Below are 19,254 nucleotides of genomic sequence, written 5' to 3'. Positions count from 1 at the left end.
CTTTGCTCCCTGGGTATATATACTCCTACCCTGAAAAGAAAATTTCATAGGCAGTCTTACAAGCCTAGACTGATGGGTCGACAGTTCTACCACCAGAGACCTTCTGAGCCTCCCCTTAAGAGGAGAAGGTTCAAAACCCCACTTCCCCGCACCTTCCACAGCAGGTTTCTCGTCCCAGTCCTCAGCTAAATGTTATTTTTGATGGGAGCTTGAGAGCTGCAAACCACTAAGTCCAACACCTCCTGATCTTCATGCAACCTTTGGGGATCATCTAGGACTCTTTTTTCAACACTTGGAGTACAATAACAATGGACAAATGGGTGCTGAACATCATCCATTCTGTCTATACGATAGAGTCTATGTCCCTACCCTGTCCAAAACTCCCATTCCCTTTAGGGGGTCACTCTCACAAGAAGATTCTCAAACAAGAAGTAGAATCCCTCTTACAGTGAGGAGCAATAGAGCAGGCTGGTTCTCAGTACTAAGGGAGGGGTTTTTACTCAACATACTTCCTAATACCCAAAAAGGGCAGTAAGAGACCCATTCTCAGTCTTTGCCATCTCAACCATTTTATAAACAAATTCAAGGTTTGCATGGTCATGTTAGCATCTATAATTCCATCCTTGGAAAAAGACATGTGGTTTACAGCTCCTGACATGGAGGGTGCCTACTTTTACATGGACCTTCTCTCCTGCTCTCAGATGCTTTCTCAGATTCATGGTGGACTCTGACCACTTTCAACACAGAGTACTCCCTTTGAGCATTTCTACTGCCTCCCAGGTCTTTAGCAATGTGTTGTCTGTAGTAGCAGCCTATATCAGATGCCTTGATTTCACTGTCTTCCCCTACCTCAACAATTGGCTCCTTGTCATCAGGTCATGCCAAGAGGCTTATGTGTCAACTTCGACAATGCTGCAACTCCTCTCCTCTTTGGGGGTCAAATGCCGAAAAGTCCATTCTCACCCCAACACAGACTTTAGACTTCATTGGGGTGTCCTGAAATTCAATCATGATAAGGCTTATCTGCCAACAGACAGGTTTCAGGCTATGAATGAACTCATAGATCAGGTCATAAGGAACTCTTGAATATGTGTCAAGATTTCTCTCTGTCTCTCCTAGGTCATACAGCTTCATGCACTTATGTCACACCATTTGTGAGTCTCTGCCTACAGGTATGGCTTCAAACAGTGTACTCATTAAAATGGCAGTCCATGAACACCATAGTGACTGTTCCCCCAAAGTGATATCCATTATATGGTTGAAGAATCCCTGCCAAGTATGCATGGGGGTTCCCCTGCTTGCCTCCTCACTGGATGGGGCAGTCATTACAGATACATCTCTGTGGAGTTGGGGAGCCCACATGGACAACTGTAGAGTTCAATGCACCTGGACATCTTGAGAGTTCTGGAGTTGTGAGCAGTTAGATGGGCTTGTGAAGCTCTTCTTGTGTTCATTCAAGGTCACCATGCTTAACATCACAACCATCCCCCTGTGTGCAGAAGCAGGCAGTCTGTTGAATTGGTGCATTGGCAATCAGATCACCCTGTACCTCTCAGGGACCAGAATGTACAAGCGGACTCTCTGAGCAGACACTCTGCGGTTGATCACGAGTGGGAGCTATATGACTGTGCTGAACAATATTTTCACTTTATGGGGGACCACCACCAGGGACCTGTTCGCCTCCCAAACAAACAGGAAATGCAACATATACTGCACCAGAGGAGGCCTAGGTTGCCACTTGCAGGGCAACACTATTTCTTCCATGGTCAGACCAGCTGAACTATGCTTTCCCTCCACTACCACTCTTGCCTCTGGTTTTACACAAGATTCGGCAGGATAGGGCATGCATCATCCTCATTGCCCCTAGCTGGCCCAGACAGTTTTGATTCCTGAACGTCCTATGCATGTCATCTCGGGCACCGATCATTATTCTGCATTTCCTGATCTCTTGACCTAGGGGAACAGCAAGATGAAGCAAGACCAACCTAGGTCCACTTTATCTCAGGGCTTGGTTTTTGTATGGGCATTGTCTTTAGAACAATAATGTTCTGAAGCTATATAGAGCATCCTTTCTAATAGCAGGAAGGATTCCTTTAGGAAATGTTACCTAGCCAAGTGGAAGCGTTTAGCTGAGGATATCAAAGACATATATCCACAGAAGCTGTGGATAGTCCTCTTATTTTGGACTGTATGCTTTCATTAAAGACAGCAGGTTTGTCCATCAGCTCCTTTTGGCAGCAATCACAGGGCTACTCTATCTTCCTGCACCCATTGACTAGCAGATTCTGGAATGGTCTAATCAGAATCTTTCCAGCTATTAAAAAAAAAAGCCTCCCCCCCCGCCAACAGGACTTCAATCTTGTTCTCTCAGTACTCATTATGCCTCCCTTTTGAACCATTAGCTTCTTGCTCCATGTGTCCCCTTTCCATGAAGGTTGAATTCCTGGTAGCCATCTCTTCAGCTAGGAAGGTTGGTGAACTTGGAGCACTGATGATGGATCCTTCTTACACTATATTCCAAAAGCACAAAGTTTCATTGTGTTTACACCCTAAACTCACCCCCAAAGTAGTTTGAGTTTCACCTGAACCAGTCAATTCACCTTGTGCTCTTCACAAAACCACATGCATCCTCAGAAGAAAGGAGATTGTTTGTCTCCATAGCAGAAAGAGTCAGGGGTCAGGCTGTATTGTCTCAAAGAATTTCAATATGGATCTCAGGATGTATTTTGTTCTGCTATCAGCTGTCTAATCTTCCCCCCAGACTCAGAGGATAAGAGTTCATTCCACAAGAGCATAAGTAGCGTCCATAGCATCACTTTAAGAAGTTCTTCTCCTTGATATCTACAAGGCAGCTATGTGGAGTTCCAGTCACATGCTTATGAATCATTATGCCTTGGTACAGGACTCCTCTGCTGATGCATCTTTCGGAATGGCAGTCTTCCATTCTGCTCTGCCACCTACAACCTTGCACCCTCCTTCTATTTGAGTGCTACTTGTCAGTCACCCACAGTGGAATTACACATAGGGATCAGCACTTGAAGAAGAGAAAGTTACTTACCTTAAAGTAACTGGTGGTTCTTCGAGATGTGTGGTCCCTGCTTGTGTTCCACTACCCATCTTCCTTCTTGTCTGCTTTGGATCTTCTTTGATTTGCAGTGGAGAAGGAACTGGAGAGGCGGTCAGTCTGCCCCACCCCTTATTTCCTTGGTTGGAGGCCAGAGGTGAGCCAGGGTGCAGGTGTGGACCAATGGACACTGCTTTCAAAACTCTCTGTCTCCAGATGTATGGAGCGCATGCGTACCCCTCAGTGGAATACAGATAGAGACCACACATCTTGAAGAACCTCCAGTTGCTATAAGGTAACAAACATTGTCTTTCTGGTTCACATATTAACATCCCACTTTTGAAAGTGGAAATTTCCTAGAGATCTAAGTCCTGTTTTTGCATCAAAGCTCAAACTAATTTGGTTCCACATTTGATACCAGCAAACCTATACAAATGGGCACAAAACCATCAAACCCAAACTAACCTATGGGCTAGGAATGAGATCTGGCTAAGGGAAAGCTGAGTTTTATAAAACAATAACCTTCTTTTGGACTCCAGGGCTTCTGAATCAGTTCTAACGAACATTTGTGATATGCTTTCAAACTCTTTGCACAGCTCTAGAGAGGACCTTCCCTAAGCAATTGCCAACCATCTGATCCCTTTGTTCTTTTTCCTCCCACAGCTACCTTTCCTAACCCAAGGAGACTGTGGCCTTGCTACCTAAGCAAACACTGTAAGACACACAGGGCCCTAAAAGACAGCAGCAGGTAGGAGTGATGGAAGATTGGCAGGGAGAGGATTCACTGATGGAGGGGGATTGGAGTGAGGGGACATGGAAGGCTAAAGGGAATTGTAGGGTCCGCCATATTTTGGGATAGGGTAGCATCTGAGATCTTGGGACTTATCCACAGAGAACGTCATACTAGAGCTTGCCACAAAGCAGGAGAAAAATGTGAAATTTTCATCCCTGGTCACAGTTCAAACTTCAACAAAAAAATTCACTGGAATTTTGAAAAATTTTGACCAGCTCTATTTCAAATCTTATTGAAAGGTTCCTTGTTAGTGGAAATGCATTTTGCTTTGTGGGGACAAGTTTTCTGTGTATTCTTATGGTCATTTTTGTAATAAGATCATGTAGTAAACTGTCCCCAGCTTATTAAAAGTGTATATTTTCTTATGCTGTGGACTGGTTTGCCTATATGTACGTTAGCAGCACCAGGCACTGGCAGCTAACTAGAGACTGCTGTATGTATTCTGGCAATGCTGAGGATTTGTTTACTGCTTCATAATGAATCTATTGTTGCTCCTAATAAGTAGATGTATTTAATATTGAGGCTAGAGTTTGCATGTCTTGTTTTTACTCTGCTTGTAGTCCCGTTAACCATGACAAGAATTATTTAAAGGAGACAAGGAGATTATAATGTTAGCTGTTACTGTCACTGTCTGAACAGGAGTAACTTGTGAAGTGTGTGCGAAATACTTCCTGGGCTCAATTCTCCCCTGCATCAGAGTTCCACTTGGTGCAGGGGAGGCGTGGCTATCAGGGAACAGATTACGCTTTCCTGATTCTGTGCTGGTCCAGACTTGGTGTCAGCTTAATGGTTGCTCTAAGGCCTTTATGCCAGTGGAGGTTCAGCATAAAATAGCAGTGCTCTGCCATAGCCCAGCGTACTCCTCTCCTCTCCTTCTTTGGCACATTTCTTGTGCCGTATGTGGTGCAGGAGCCAGTTCCAACAGCTTTTCGACAGCGGGGAGTTCGCCTGTGTCACAAAATGCAAATCAGTTCTGTGATGATTACAACCAGAGCTGGTCAACATTGTCCAAATTTAACTTTTTTGAAACACTAATGGACAGGAACATTTTTATAACATTTTTTTTAAAAAAAACGGCTAATAGGGCAAATCGAAAACATTTACATTTGAAATTTTGATGGGGGAAAAAGGGACAAATTCTTCCAGGAAAATATGAACAATGTTCCTGTTTCTTTTTTCTTTGACCAGCTCTAATTGGGGCCTTTGTCACCTTCCCCATTTGCACCCAAATCACGGCAAGAAAGTCTACCTCTCACTGCAGCCACTGGGAGCGGGATATAGACTGTTGCTCTGGCTGTTCCAGACTGTGACTCCCTGGCTGCTGATGCTGGGCTTTACCTTTTCGCCTTCAAATGAAGGATATAGCCTCTCCCAGCAGATGGGATTAAACATTCCCACCCAGCAGGAGCAGGTGATCCCATCCCAGAAATCAGGGGGACAGGGTTTGAGCTTCCCCAGCCCCTGAGCTATGTTGGGAGGATGAGGTAAAGAAGGGTAGAGTCTACTTCCAGTGACTAGTTGGGTGTAGAGGTTTCAGATGGTTCTCTCCCAGGATCTGAAATGTTAAGTAGAGCACTTTCTCAATGGCTGAATGGGAGGTGAGGATTTAGGTAGATCCTCTTCCAGTTGCCAGGGGGCGGAGGCACATTGACCAGGGAAAGGTAAGTAGGTAGACCACCATTCTGGCTGCCAGAACAGTAGAGCTTCTTCCAGAAGTTTGCAGTATTCAGGGATCTTCCTCCCAGTAGGTAGGGCAGAGGGTAGAGATAGCCCCAGTAACTTGGGGGCAGATAGGGGAGAGCCCTTTTATGGCAGTCCAAGCAGGGTAATCCCCCTTGCAAAAAGTGGGGGTTGGTAGCTCTCGTGGTGTCTCAGGGAGCTGGGATGGTGATAGACATTGCAGCAAACTCAGAGGGAGGTGGATCATTTAACTTCCACTCAGTGGTGAAAAGGGAAGGGGAGAGCCTCTTCCCAGCAACTTGGAAGGGGCAGACTCCCCTGTCAGTGGCTAAAGACGGGGTATACACTCTCCTATGCCGGGCCCCTTCCAGCAGCCAGGAATGTGTGTAAGGAGCAGACCACTCTCTTCTCCGCAGCCTTTTGTTCAAATACGTTTGGGTCTCTTAATAAATTGCTCTGATACATTATCTTTACTGTACCGCAGCAGGAAACGATCCTGAAAGTGTATTTGTAAAAGGGAAAGTTCAAGGAAAAGTGAAGCTAGCTCTGATTCGGTTGTTCACCATCAATCAGACTGTTGCTTGGCAGGGACTGGGTGACTATGAGCCTGAACAAGCTGAAAAGGGGCAGGGAAAGGAGTGGAGGCAGCATTCTTCCTATTTAAAGCTGCATCACTTCAAAAAAGTGTTTGCAGACGGTGACCCAGCTGGTGCTGAGAAAAAGGGGCTTGCAGATCTTGTCCTGGAGCTAGTGCTGAAAGGAAAAAGATCCCACAACTGACTTCATGGTGCTAAAATAACCTTACGTTTTTGCACTTTTTGCTGCCCAGGGGGATACACATGTCTAATATTTAGACATGATGGCAATCTGGGTGCAAACAAGAACTTTTTTTATTCTTGCTGCTTTATTAGGACAATTTGTAACAACAAAAGCACAAGAAGACTTTCAAGAAGAATTTGAGGGTGGTGAGTTTCCTTTTTTCTTTGTGTGCAGTGTGTTTATTGCATAGTTTGGATAATAAGGGCAATAGAAAGCCTGTGGGATACTGTAATTGTGAGACTTTTTGGTTTAAATGCGGAGAAGGGGGCTGAGAGGTTTGCACCTTGGGAATCTGATCGGAAGACAGCTGAGTTTTTAAAACTGGAGCTTTGCAAGGTTCCCAAGTCTCTTGCCTTCGGTGCATTGTTTTGCAGATCGGGGGAGAACAATTACATGCAAAATGTTTCTGTGGCGCATTTAGGAATAAACCCTGTTGCCTGGCATTAACTCCGTGTGGGGCTGGGGAGACTGGAAAGTTTGAACAAAAGAAAGTGCTTGAGATGAGACTAAATGCAGTCTCTGGGGTTGGAAACTAGCCTGAACAATCTGAACTGAGTTGAGAGAAGTAAACACAGAAGCCTTGCAGGGTGGAGTCTTTTTGCACTGAACTGCATCTGCTTTATTAAATTCTTTGTTTTAGGGAATTTTCTTTCTTTCTTTCTTTCTTTCTTTCTTTCTTTCTTTCTTTCTTTCCAGTGACAGGATTTGATGGAATCCAGGCTTTTCTTGCATGGTACTTCCCCACCCTTTTGACTTGCTTATCTGGACAGTGATAGTTTTCTCCAGGATGTTTGAAGTTAGGAAGCAAACTTAGTACTTCACTTATGTGGCATGGCAGGCTTTATGTTCCTTTATATTTAATATCATGTAACTGCAAGAAAGTGATGGTTATTCAGGAGATTTTGTAGTGGCCTTTTCCTCTATTTTGCCAAATCCAGATGCATTGGTGTATTATGTCTCTTTGAAAAGTGTAAAGACTAGTTATATTTCATCCAGTAGGTATAGTGCCCTAGGTTAGGTTTCTCACATAATAAATCATGGCAGAGGTTAATGGAAAAAGATGTAGAAATGACTAATAGGCTAAAATTCAATATAAATGACGATGATTTTATTGCATCCTATCATGCAGTTTCCTGTTTGTTTGTTTTTTTGTTATGTTTTGTTATTAAACCCTCTCCCATAATCTGCAATACAGGGCACTGCATAAGTAATGGGAATTCAAATCCTAATGAATAAAACAGTGAAACTATTTTGAAAATGTTTGCAGTCCTGTGAGAGAAAATGAGATGCTTATGATTCTGTACGTTGTATAAGAAGCCCTATAGAGGGAGCACTTTGTGTAGTTTTGGGAGTATATTTCATATGGTTGCCATAAAGTGGGACATACCTTGTACGTTTTTCAGATATAATGGTAACTAGAAAGGAAGAACCTATTATAAAAGCCTAGATGTAGAATATCAGACTATTAAATGACGAACACGGAGCTTCTAATTTCATTTATGACCTTTCTGTAACTTTTTTTTAAAAAGGCAAATTTTAATTGAGATTTTTGCAGGCATAATGCATGCCATTTATTTGCTCATTGCTATTAAGGGAACTGTGGGTTAAGCTCTTGATGTAACAACATATTTTCAAATGCACTTTATATATACTGAACTCTCAGTAAACAGTAACGTGCATTTGATAGGCCAGATTATGAAATGTGTTATCATAAGATAACTTGTCTCTTGTATCATTTTCAGTTATTGCTCTTTCTGCTTAAGAATGCACTGGCTTGTGTTTAGCTTAATTACATGAGGAAACTCCTCCTGCCATGCTCAGTGTAAAAAAGAAGAACTATTCAATTATTTGGAAAGAAAATGTGTTTGTATTGAAGTAGGGAAGGAAATTCATCCCTATAGTTTGTTTGTATCTCAGTCTGGTGCACTTATTTAATTGTATATGAAAAATGACATTAAATTCTTATTAAATGCCTGATTTAGGCCCATCAATGCAAAGAAAATTCACAGCTTAGTTTGTCCTTAGCTCACCTTGTTGTCATGCAAGTTACTGCAAGTTTCTGAGATCAGTGCATACTGTCGTGTACTGTCAGTGATTCAATACACCTCCCCTTCCACCTCTTCCCTTCTCCCTCCCCCCCAAAACTGCCCTGAACTGCTAGAGAACCAATGATAGCAGGTGTGTGCCATAGTTCCTAAATTACAGATGTATCTGGGGGCAATGGGGGAGGCGTTTTGGAAATCTCAGCTTAGAATGACTACCAGTCTTGCTGCTTTTGGAAAAAATGGAGAACTCTCTGCATTGATTTAGCATTCCCACACTAAAAATATAAAATAAATAAATAAAACTCCTACCAACAGGGAGGAATGAGGAAAAACACACAACTTTTGCTAATATAACTAACAGAATGTATATGGGGCTCAGCATGAGACTAGGGTGCCCGAGTGTGTGGAAGGACAGCTAGATTGAAAGTAGTAAAGCAGGTAGAAAATTCCTGAATGGATTTCAAAGGATGACTAAGTAGATTCACTAAAGGACTTTTAAAAACAAAGACATCATTTAACAATTCTCTGTGATGCTAAAAATCACTTTAAAATGAAATCTGTTTCCCTACAGAATCTTTCTTGCTCAATGCCAGGGCATATTGATTTGTTTTGGTAAGGTTGCTCATGACAAGATTACTTGGTTGGCAGTAGTTATGTATGACAAAGTCATGTTAAATGCATGTTAAAAATAACAAAAATTTCAAACATATGGTAAAATAATGGTAGGCCTAATTATGGGACTAGCCACCTTGAGAGTGTTCCTTTAAGCATCATTTGGAAGTGCAGTTTGATACCATGTAGGTAAGTGTGCTATAAATGCCTCAGTAGAGAGAAGGATGCTAGTCTTCAGTCTAAATTCTGTATATTGGTCCAGGCTAGTTTAGGAGTGCAGGAAGGCCAAATGGAGCCCACATGGTGGCTGGAATTGTGGTTTGTGGGCCATACATTGCCTTCCAGTACTTGGCCCTGTAGTGAACATTGGGAGTAGGCATTGTCACATATAGTTAAGGTCCTTTTCCTCCTGCCTTAGGGCTCAGCATAGGGGAAACTGTTGGAAGAACCATTGCATGCTCTTAGGCCAGTGGTTTTCAAACTGCGAGTCGTGACCCAGTACTGGGTAGCGGAATGGAAGACACTGGGTCGTGACAGCTCTGGTCAGTACTGCCGACTGAGCCGTTAAAAGTCCCATCGGCGGTGCTGCCTGGCTAAGGCAGGCTAGTCCCTACCTGTGCTGACACCGTGCTGCACCCCAGAAGCGGCCAGCAGCAGGTCTGGCTCCTAGGTGGGGGGGGGCCACGGGGCTCCACACGCTGCCTCAGCCCTGAGCACTGGCTCTGCACTCCCATTCGCTGATTCCCAGCCAATGGCAGCTGGGGTGGGGAGTGGTGCCTGCGGGCGAGAGCCGTGCGGAGCCACTTGCATGCCTCTGCCTAGGAGCCAGACCTGCTGCTGGCCGCTTCTGGGGCGCAGCGTGATCCACGGTGCCAGGACAAGAGGAAGCCTGCCTTAGCACCCTGCATTGCAACGCTGACAGGGAGCCGGCCAAGGTAATCCCGTGCCCCAATCTCCTGCTCCAGCCCTGAGCCCCCCCAAACCTGCACCCCAAACCCCTCATCCCTGGCCCCATCCCCAGTCCAGAGCCCTGCCCCCCTCCCACACGCTGTACCCCTCATTCCCGGCTCTGTTGGGTCACAGGCATGAACAATTTTCTTCAACTGGGTCGCCAGAAAAAAAGTTTGAAAAACCACTGTCCTAGGCCATTCCTTGCCTGTGCATCAGCTCTCTGCCAGTTTCCTTAAACACCCATCCTTAGTGATACACCACAAGAGTTGTTTCATGAAAAGTAGAACGTCACTTTCTTCACCCTTGCTTGTCTGAATCTGTGTTGGGATACTGGGAATTGCCTCAGTGCAGGAAGATTTATAGTCTCCTCCAAACTCCATCTGAATATAGTAGTGCTTACCTATGACAATAATTTCCTGGATTTCTGTGTGTTCCTATATTCTCCAAGTAGTTCAGTTTGCTTCTCTTGCCAGCTTTTGGTTAAATTTACTCCAAAATATGGAAAATTTCCTTGCCTCCTGCATGCATTTCAATGTCTTATACCTGTAACATCCCACATATTGTGAAGTCAGTCCCACTCCCACTGAAGGGTGCTTTAGCAGGATTGGGCCATTTGTTTTTTCTTGTTCTTCTGAGTAAGCAAGTTCTTAAAAACTGTGGATCTTCTCAAGCAAGATCCTCCCACAGAGAAGGTCTTTTCCCTTTGTGATACTGTCACTCCCACCCTAGGACTCAATGGAGGTTTCTCAATAAGGTTAGGATCTACACAAAGGAAAAAGAGATGGAGTCTGGCCAGAGTGGAGGCAGGAATGAATTGTACTGTGTGGGGTGGATGTAGGGCTGGAAGATATGTACATTGTCTCCTCACTGGCCTCACAGAGCTAATCTGGTGTTTTTTCTTAAAACCTTAGCTCCTGGAATCATCTGATTACATGAGAATCTCTGCTTCCATTTTTTTTTAAAAGGGACATTTCTGGATCTTATGGTGGCAAAAGAGAGTTGGAAAATATGACCCCTAAAGGCTATGGATTTGTCAAGAACAAATTATGCCAAACCAATCTAATTTCCTTCTTTGGCAGGGTTACTGGCGTAGTAGATGGGGGGAAGCAGTGGATGTGGTATACTTTGATTTTAGTAAAGCTTCTGACACAGTACCACATGACATTCTTATAATCAAACTAAGGAAATATACTTTAGATAAAATTACTGTAAGATGGGTGAAAAACTGGTTGAAAGACGGTACTCAAAGAATAGTTATCAATGACTCACTGTCAAACTGGGCAGATGTATCTAATGCAGTCCCACATGAGTCAGTCCTGGGTCTACTAGTATTTAATATTTTCATTAAGAACTTGGATAATGGAGTGGAGAGTATGCTTATTATATTTGCGAATGACAACAAGCTGGGAGGGGCTGCAAGCATTTTGGAGGACAGAATTAGAATTCAAAATGACTTTGGGAAATTGGAGAATCAGTCTGAAATCAACAAGATGAAATTCAGTAAAGACAAGCGCAAAGTACTGCACTTAGGAAGAAAAAATCAATACACAATTACAAAATGGAGAACAATTGGCTAGGCAGTAGTACTGATGAAAAGGATCTAGGAGTTATATAGATCACAAATTGAATATGAGTCAACAATGTGAAACAATTACAAAAAAGGCTAATATCATTCTGGGGTGTATTAAGAGGAGTGTCATATGTAAGATATGAGAGGTAATTGTCCTGCTGTACACAACACTGGTGAAGTCTCAGCTGGAGTAATAGTGTTCAATTTTGGGTGCCACACTTTAAGAAAGATGTGGATAAATTGGAGAGAGTCCAGAGGAGAGCAACAAAAACGATAAAAGATTAGAAAACCTGACCTATCAGGAAAGGTAAAATAACTGGTCATACTTAGTTTCAAGAAAAGAAGACTGAGGTTGAACTTGATACCAGTCTTCAATATGTCAAGGGCTGTTATAAAGAGGATGGTGGTCAATTTTACTCCATGTCTGCTGAAGGTAGGGCAAGAAGTAATGGGTGTAAACTGCAGCAAGGAAGATTTAGGTTAGATATTGGGAAAATCTTTGTAATTATATGGGTAGTTAAGCTCTGGAATAGGCTTCCAAGGAGGCTGTAGAATCCCCACCCCATTGGAGGTTTTTAAGAACAGGGTGGACAAACATCCGTCAGGGATGGTTCAGGTTTACTTGGTCCTGCCTGGGGACTGCATGGGGCTGGACTTGATGACCTCTCAATGTCCCTTCCAGCCCTACTATGAAAAATCAGAAATTGAAGAAAGATTGGAAATTTATTTTAAAAATCTCATGATATTTTGGGACCTGACTCATGAATTTTGAACATGTGTGACTGGCAGTACTGCTCCTTCATCTGTGGAACTATATAGAAAAAACTCTGCAAGGGGAACCTCTTGGAGATTTCCTCCCACCATGAGAGAGGGCAGTCTAGTTCAAAGTTATGAAATCCGCTTGGAAGAGAGAGAGTGTGGTTCACACAAGTGATGCACATCTGCTGAATACTTGGAAAAGATCATAGCTACTCAGGAATTTAAAAATAATTGTGTGCTTTTCCTTATAGTACTGGAATTTTTACCACAGTGTTTATAAATACAGATTATTGCCATAGAAACCACATCATCATCTCATCTCTCTCCCTGTCTCTCACACTCCCACGCACCATTTATTGTTGAATGTTAATTTTCTTAAGTGTTAATATATTTTAATATTAGCAGAGTTAGGATGGATTTTGCAACCTTTGCTCTTATAAGATTTCAGGATCAGGTCCATTAATATTGTTTATTAACATAAATTGCAAGGGCCATTATGTGAACTTGTCAGGAACCTACTTTTCCCCTCTTACATTCTTTTCTTTACAAAAATTGAAAAAATAAAACTTCTGCCAAACAGCAGTGACTTTATTATATATTTATAATATATATAAATATTTATAATATAAATAAATATATAAATATTATATATATAAATATTTATAATATAAATAAATATATAAATATAATATAAGAAAACCCATCTTAGAAACAGCATCGTTTTTCAGTGTGGTCCCTCCAGATTTCCATCTGGGTTCACTGAGCCATAGGAGGTTAAATGATTTGCCTATGATCAGGAGTAGAACCCAGGCACTCTCTGTTTTCCCCTTTCTCTGTTTAAACAACTAGACCACACAGCATTTTGTGAGAGAAAAGATATAGTGGGATTATGGGAGGGAGGGGGCGGGGAAGAACTATTACTCTGAGGAAAGGTAAGAGTGATTATAATCTGACAGTTCTTTTATGTAACTTTTCGCAGTATACAGAGAAAAGCAATGAACTGTGTTCCAAGGAATAAAAAACAGAGCAAATTCCAGCTTCAGACATGTAATCAGTCCTTATATGTACATGAGTTTATGTGCTTTCTGCTAAATTTCTGTCTTTGTGACTCTGGAGCTTAGAACTGTAGATGTTAACTGTATGTAGATGTTAACTGTATGTATAACATAGGGTGGAATGATACATGCATTAACTCTATATATAATGAGAAAGGAATGAACAGAACTGTCCATTTACAGAAATATACATTCTCTAGATTTTGAGGAAATCAGGTACTACAGCCTCAACTTGAAATAAAATGACTAGAACATACTCCATTTACACTTATGTGACATATAATGTCTCTCAGGAGGATATGTAGCTACGTAGTTCATGCTTTTAAACAATAAAAGGTGCTTCTGAGGTGACACCATATTTCAGATATATACAGTCATGTCTTGCCTCCAAGATAGTGGTAGGATTATTACAGTATTGTGTGTTGTGTTGTGTGATGTTAAAAAGTTCCCAGATAACAACATTTGAATCACTTGTTTTCCGTACTTCAGGAAATTATGCAAGGATTTTGCAGACTGGAGCATCCTTAGTTAGGATAAAGGAAACTTGCAGAATTAAGTCTGCTGCTGAGCAACCATTGATAATGAGAAGGTGCCACTGTGTAAAGTCTGTGACACAACATCTACATGAAGTAACAGTCCTGTTTGTGGAAGGCATACTTTCTGCTACATACTTTCTGCTACTCCTGCTATAAGTCTCTTTTGGTTTGCCATGGTATATCCACTAAGGCAAATTAATTCCATGATTTGTTAACATTTTATTCCTGATTCTTCTGATTTTGGTTCTGTCCTTTCTGTCCATCTCATTTAGCTCATCTATTTTAATGAGTTTTTTTAATTAGCATCCATTATTATAGTGTCTAATGACCTGTTCCAAAACCCACTGAAGCTAATGGGGGGCTTTCCACTGTCTTCAGAAGACATTGGATGAGGCACCATCGTACAATCCCAGTGGGACTAATCCTAGAGGGAAAGGGCTGCAGGATCAGTCCCTAAGTACGGTAGTAAATTTAGTATCTCTTTTTAGGTTGCCTGAAATATTACCAGAAATAGATTGCAGTAAAATATGTTTCAGTATTTTAGCATTTCAGCTAATAGGAAATATTTGTTACCTTTTCAGAATTCACTGAAGAGAACACATCCAATAAGTTGTGTAAATGCTGTATGGAAAAAGTTCAATTGTATAATTGCCAAAGATGCACAATTTACACTATTTAATATAATTGGACATGTTCCAAATTTAATTAACCACTCAAAAGACCCAGATCACTTGTTTGTAACATTTGGCACACTGTGATTCTTTTAATCCAAAACTATCTTCTGATGTACTGAACTATCTTAAATTTGAATGAGTCCAAAGTGAATTTTTAAAATTTAGCATAAATGATAGCATGGAAAATAATTACTAGTACTGGGAAATCTAAATCCCCACACTAGGTTTCACAGTAATTTGTTAATGGATCTTTAGGAATAATAATGCCATGATAAATCCTCTTACTGTAGACTGAGGGACATCACATTGATGTGTCTGAACTTACCTGAAGTCCATTTAGGGTCTGATGCCATTCCCGGTGAAATCAGTGGAATGATTGCTCAATGACTAGGATGGGAGTTTGATCGGGTCCACATCGAATATTTAAAAATTCAGCATCAGCGAAGGTCCCAAATCAAAAACTCAGTTCTAAAATCTGGAAAAGAACTTCAGAATCTTTGAAAAGTCCAGATACGAAGGAATAGTTTCATCTCTATCTCTACTCAGGAGTCACTTCACTCAATTTAACATCAGCATAAGCTGTAGTCAGGATGAGCATAATTTATATATTCAATTCTCTAATAGGTGAAAGGACACTTATTTTCTTTGTCCTTTATCAGATCTTCGGGCCCTGAGAGTGTTCCATATTGTAATCTATTGTTTGACTGTTTTGTTGGACAATTTTTGTTTTGACTCTGTTATTGTGCATTATTCTTTGATTGTATTTTTCTTCTGCTTTAAGTTAATAAAAGGTAACATTAATTTAACAGTGTGAACCAGTAAAAATGAACTCTGTTCCATATGGATTGTTCAACAAATAAACTAATTATATGGATTGTTTTATATGGATTGATTCAGACTATTCTTCTTTCCAACATAACTCTTATTAATGTCATTGGGAATTACACAGACATGTGGAAAGGAGAATAGATCCTTTAATAAGTGTATTACTGGTCCTCTAATTACAGCTAAGCTTAACCATTATATTCAAAGTACTCATATTTTAAAACACCTTCCTTGTTCTGTTTCTGAAGAGAAGAAATGCCTGCTCTTTTCAATTTAGTCCTTTCCCAGTACTCTGTTCTAAACTGAATTGCTCCAGTCACTGTTCTTACCAGGAATGCAAGGAATGTTAGGAGCACATTATAGATAACTTCTCAAAAGCCTATGGGGAAAAATACGTAATTATGAGTATGTGCTTTACTTGCTAGCCCTGGGTCAATATGTTTCAGCAGTGGCACTCACAAGCCTGTAAGCTTTAGGTCAAGAAGAAATTTCAGGAAATGATAATGTGGCTCTTTACTTCCAGAATATCTCTGCTAGGGATCTGCATTCTTTATTTGTTTGCTCCTGTACAAAATGATTTGTCATGGTAGAAACCAATATCTGTGTTGCGCTAAAAATGATTTTGTATGGGTCATTTACCCATCCATTATAATTTAACACGGAACTGTACTTGCAGTGTACAGATTTGATAGAGTGCACATGTTGAGGTCAATAATGCCCACTTGCTTCTTAAAAACAGGATATAATGTATTATGTTTCATTTTGAGTAAGATTCACCCCTGTCCACACAACCCCCCTCCGCCTCACTGAAATCTTTAACATATGCTTTCAGTTGTGTGGAGAGCCGTCCTTTCCTTGGATTTATGCATGTGGAATTTTTGTTTCATAGGCTTATTTGCAGTTATGAAAATAATAAAATACAGGAAGGTTTGGATGCTGATAAACCATTGGCACTTATGGGAATTAAGATCAAATATCGAAGCTGTTACTTATCGTGATCTTTTCTAACTAAAACACAAAGTTGCCATTGCCTGCTGTGCTGGTGTTCTTATCGTGAGAGACAACTTCAGCATTCCATCATCCCATCAGCTCATGCTGCTGAGAGGTCGTGTGTTATATAAGCATGAAGTTTAAGACTGATTATCAGAGGGCCAGTGGTATGGCAACAGTATGTTGATCTCTTATGCGGGAGACCCATATTCATGCACAGTCTTGTATTAAGATTAACAGTCATTACTATAAGGTTCTATATTGGCTGGTGAAGGTTGGGGGATGCAAATACTGGGCTTGGTCTCTGGAGAGGAGAAATGTTGACCAGACTGCTAGGAGACCTGTTGGATAATAATTGGAGCCTTACTGTTGTTACTTCAGCAGCTGTATGTTTTTCTGTAGCTACCTGCAAAATATTTTAGGTAAAAAATTCATCTAACAGAGTTTATCTCTATCTTATATAGAGAGATTTCAACAACACTTCCTGACTCCTTTAATGGAATGTAAATAACCTCACAGTATTTGATTTCTACTCTTTAGAATTACAGTAACATAGGTGAGTGTGAGAATTAGTTTTCATGCAGTGCCTGTGTTCTCTGGATAATCTCATGGTGTTTGGCTTTCAGTTCAACAAGGACTATTCCTATAGTACTGTTGGTTATAATCCATACTCCTGTATGTAATTCAGAATATTCGAATATTTCTTCCAGGAGTCTAGTTCAGGTAAAATAGACCCAAGATCGAAATATTTACATCTGGGAAAAAGTGAAACATAAGATAAGTCAGCAGGAAATTTTCCTTAAGAACATAAGAATGGCCATACTGGGACAGACCAAAAGTCCATTGAGCCTATTATCCTGTCTTCTGACAGGGGCCAATGCCAGGTGCTTCAGAGGGAATGAACAGAACAGGTAATCATCAAGTGATCCTTCCTTTTAGTGGAATTTCTTTTCCCGTTTCCTGGGTACATGTGGTATCACAGTGAATTTCAGAAGATATTTTGAGTAGACACAAACTGACTGCCCATGGTTAATCAGATTAAATATCTTTCCAAGAGATTCTGGAAGAGAATGCTTGATTGATTTGTCAGTTCTCTTTCCACCCTGAGTTTTAATGCCTCCAGGCATTAAATATCCAAGTAGGTCAGGAAATGAACTAAAGTGTAGAAATATAGACATAAATCTGTTGGCAATCTGAGTTAAGACAATTTATCTCCAGTTCAGTTTTTCACAAATAATTTCTCTACTTCATTCTGTCAAATCTTTAAATATAATGAAAGCTGAAATAGAGATTAGCTGCTGCTGTGATTGCTACCCTGTGACAATTATTTCGGTCTCTTTTAGATGGCTATCTCAAGATGTTCTTTCCTTTGCTTACTTTGAATGTTTAGATTGTCAAATGTTATAGTTCATATGTTAGATGCCTGGTTAACAGTATCCTGGGGCATAATAAGTGTTGTTGAAAGAAGGAACTGAAACATTACTAAGTCCTGGAGGCTATGGTATATAATTAAGGATCGTCAGGTACAGTACATCCTGTCTTGAATGTTCTTTGCTATTTTAAGGAAAGAAATTTACACTGAATTCTAAAAGATTAGGCTCCTGAATGGAAAGGTGCATATCCAGGAAAAGTCCAACACTGACCGGGCAGCCTCACTAGTAGCCTATCAAAGGATGTGAATGTTCCTGAAGCCCTTTTTCCCGCAACCCTCTACCTACTGATTGACTCAGGTCCAGTGAAATATACTTGTAAGAGGCCATGCTTGTGGAAGGAGAGGTGATCTCTTGGATACCTAGGGCCAATCTCATGCTGATCTTTGAATACTAAAATGGAAACCTTTTATTGAGTACTGTGATCAATAGGGAGCCAGTGCAGAGGCACAGTGCACTGAGGAGACACGTTCATAGTGGCAAATGTTGCTTAGAAAAGTGGCTTTTGTGTTCTGTACAAGCTGAAGCTTTTCCAGGCCCAGCCTTTAGGCTTTCAAGCTTTAGGCTTAATTTATACATACAAGGATAATTTTATTATATTTTTTATAAACTTTCACCATGTGTTCACCTGGGAGATCTAAGACTCAAGTTTTTGGAAATGATTGTAGATCTCTCCAAGAAACTGAGGGTACATGATGGAGGAGGGTCCCAGAGTCTGGGCTCCAGCCTGAGCCTGAACGTCTACCCTGCAATTTTTTGGCCCTGCAGCCAGAGTCCCATGAGGCCGAGTCAGCTGACACAGGCCAGCTGCAGGTGTTTTACTGCAGTGTGGACATACCCCTAGAGCAGTGTTTCCCAAACTTGGGACGCCGCTTGTTCAAGGAAAGCCCCTGGTGGGCCGGGCTGGTTTGTTTACCTGCCACGTCCCTCGGCCCGCGCCGCTTCCTGCAGCCCCCATTGGCTGGGCACAGCGAACCGCGGCCAGTGGGAGCCGCGATTGGCCGAACCTGCGGACGCGGCAGATAAACAAACCGGCCCAGCCCGCCAGGGGCTTTCCCTGAACAAGCGGTGTCCCAAGTTTGGGAAACACTGACCTAGAAGAAGAGAGAAACAGCATGTTAATGCAATTCACAGATACTAAAGAGGTAGTTGTCGTAAATGATTGAAATATGAGCAGAAATAATAAGATCAGAACCAATTTAGAAAAATGCAAGCTGTTATAATCCAGCTGGGGAAAAATAACCCGAAACACGTGTCAGCACGTGAAAGAAATGCTGAAAGATGCTTGAGCATGCTAATGGACAGAAAATTAGATCTGAGTTTGCATTGCAATACGGAAGCAAAAGAGAGTAAAACTATGGCTCCTATCCTGCTCTCTGCTACATGGCACAGAGTAGAGACAAACATGGTTAACATGCTCAAATTGGATAGAAAATAATAGGGTAGAGGAA

This window comes from Natator depressus, chromosome 11, assembly GCF_965152275.1.
Source record: "Natator depressus isolate rNatDep1 chromosome 11, rNatDep2.hap1, whole genome shotgun sequence".
Lineage (NCBI taxonomy): Eukaryota > Metazoa > Chordata > Testudines > Cheloniidae > Natator > Natator depressus.
Note: the sequence above shows the minus strand (reverse complement) of the source record.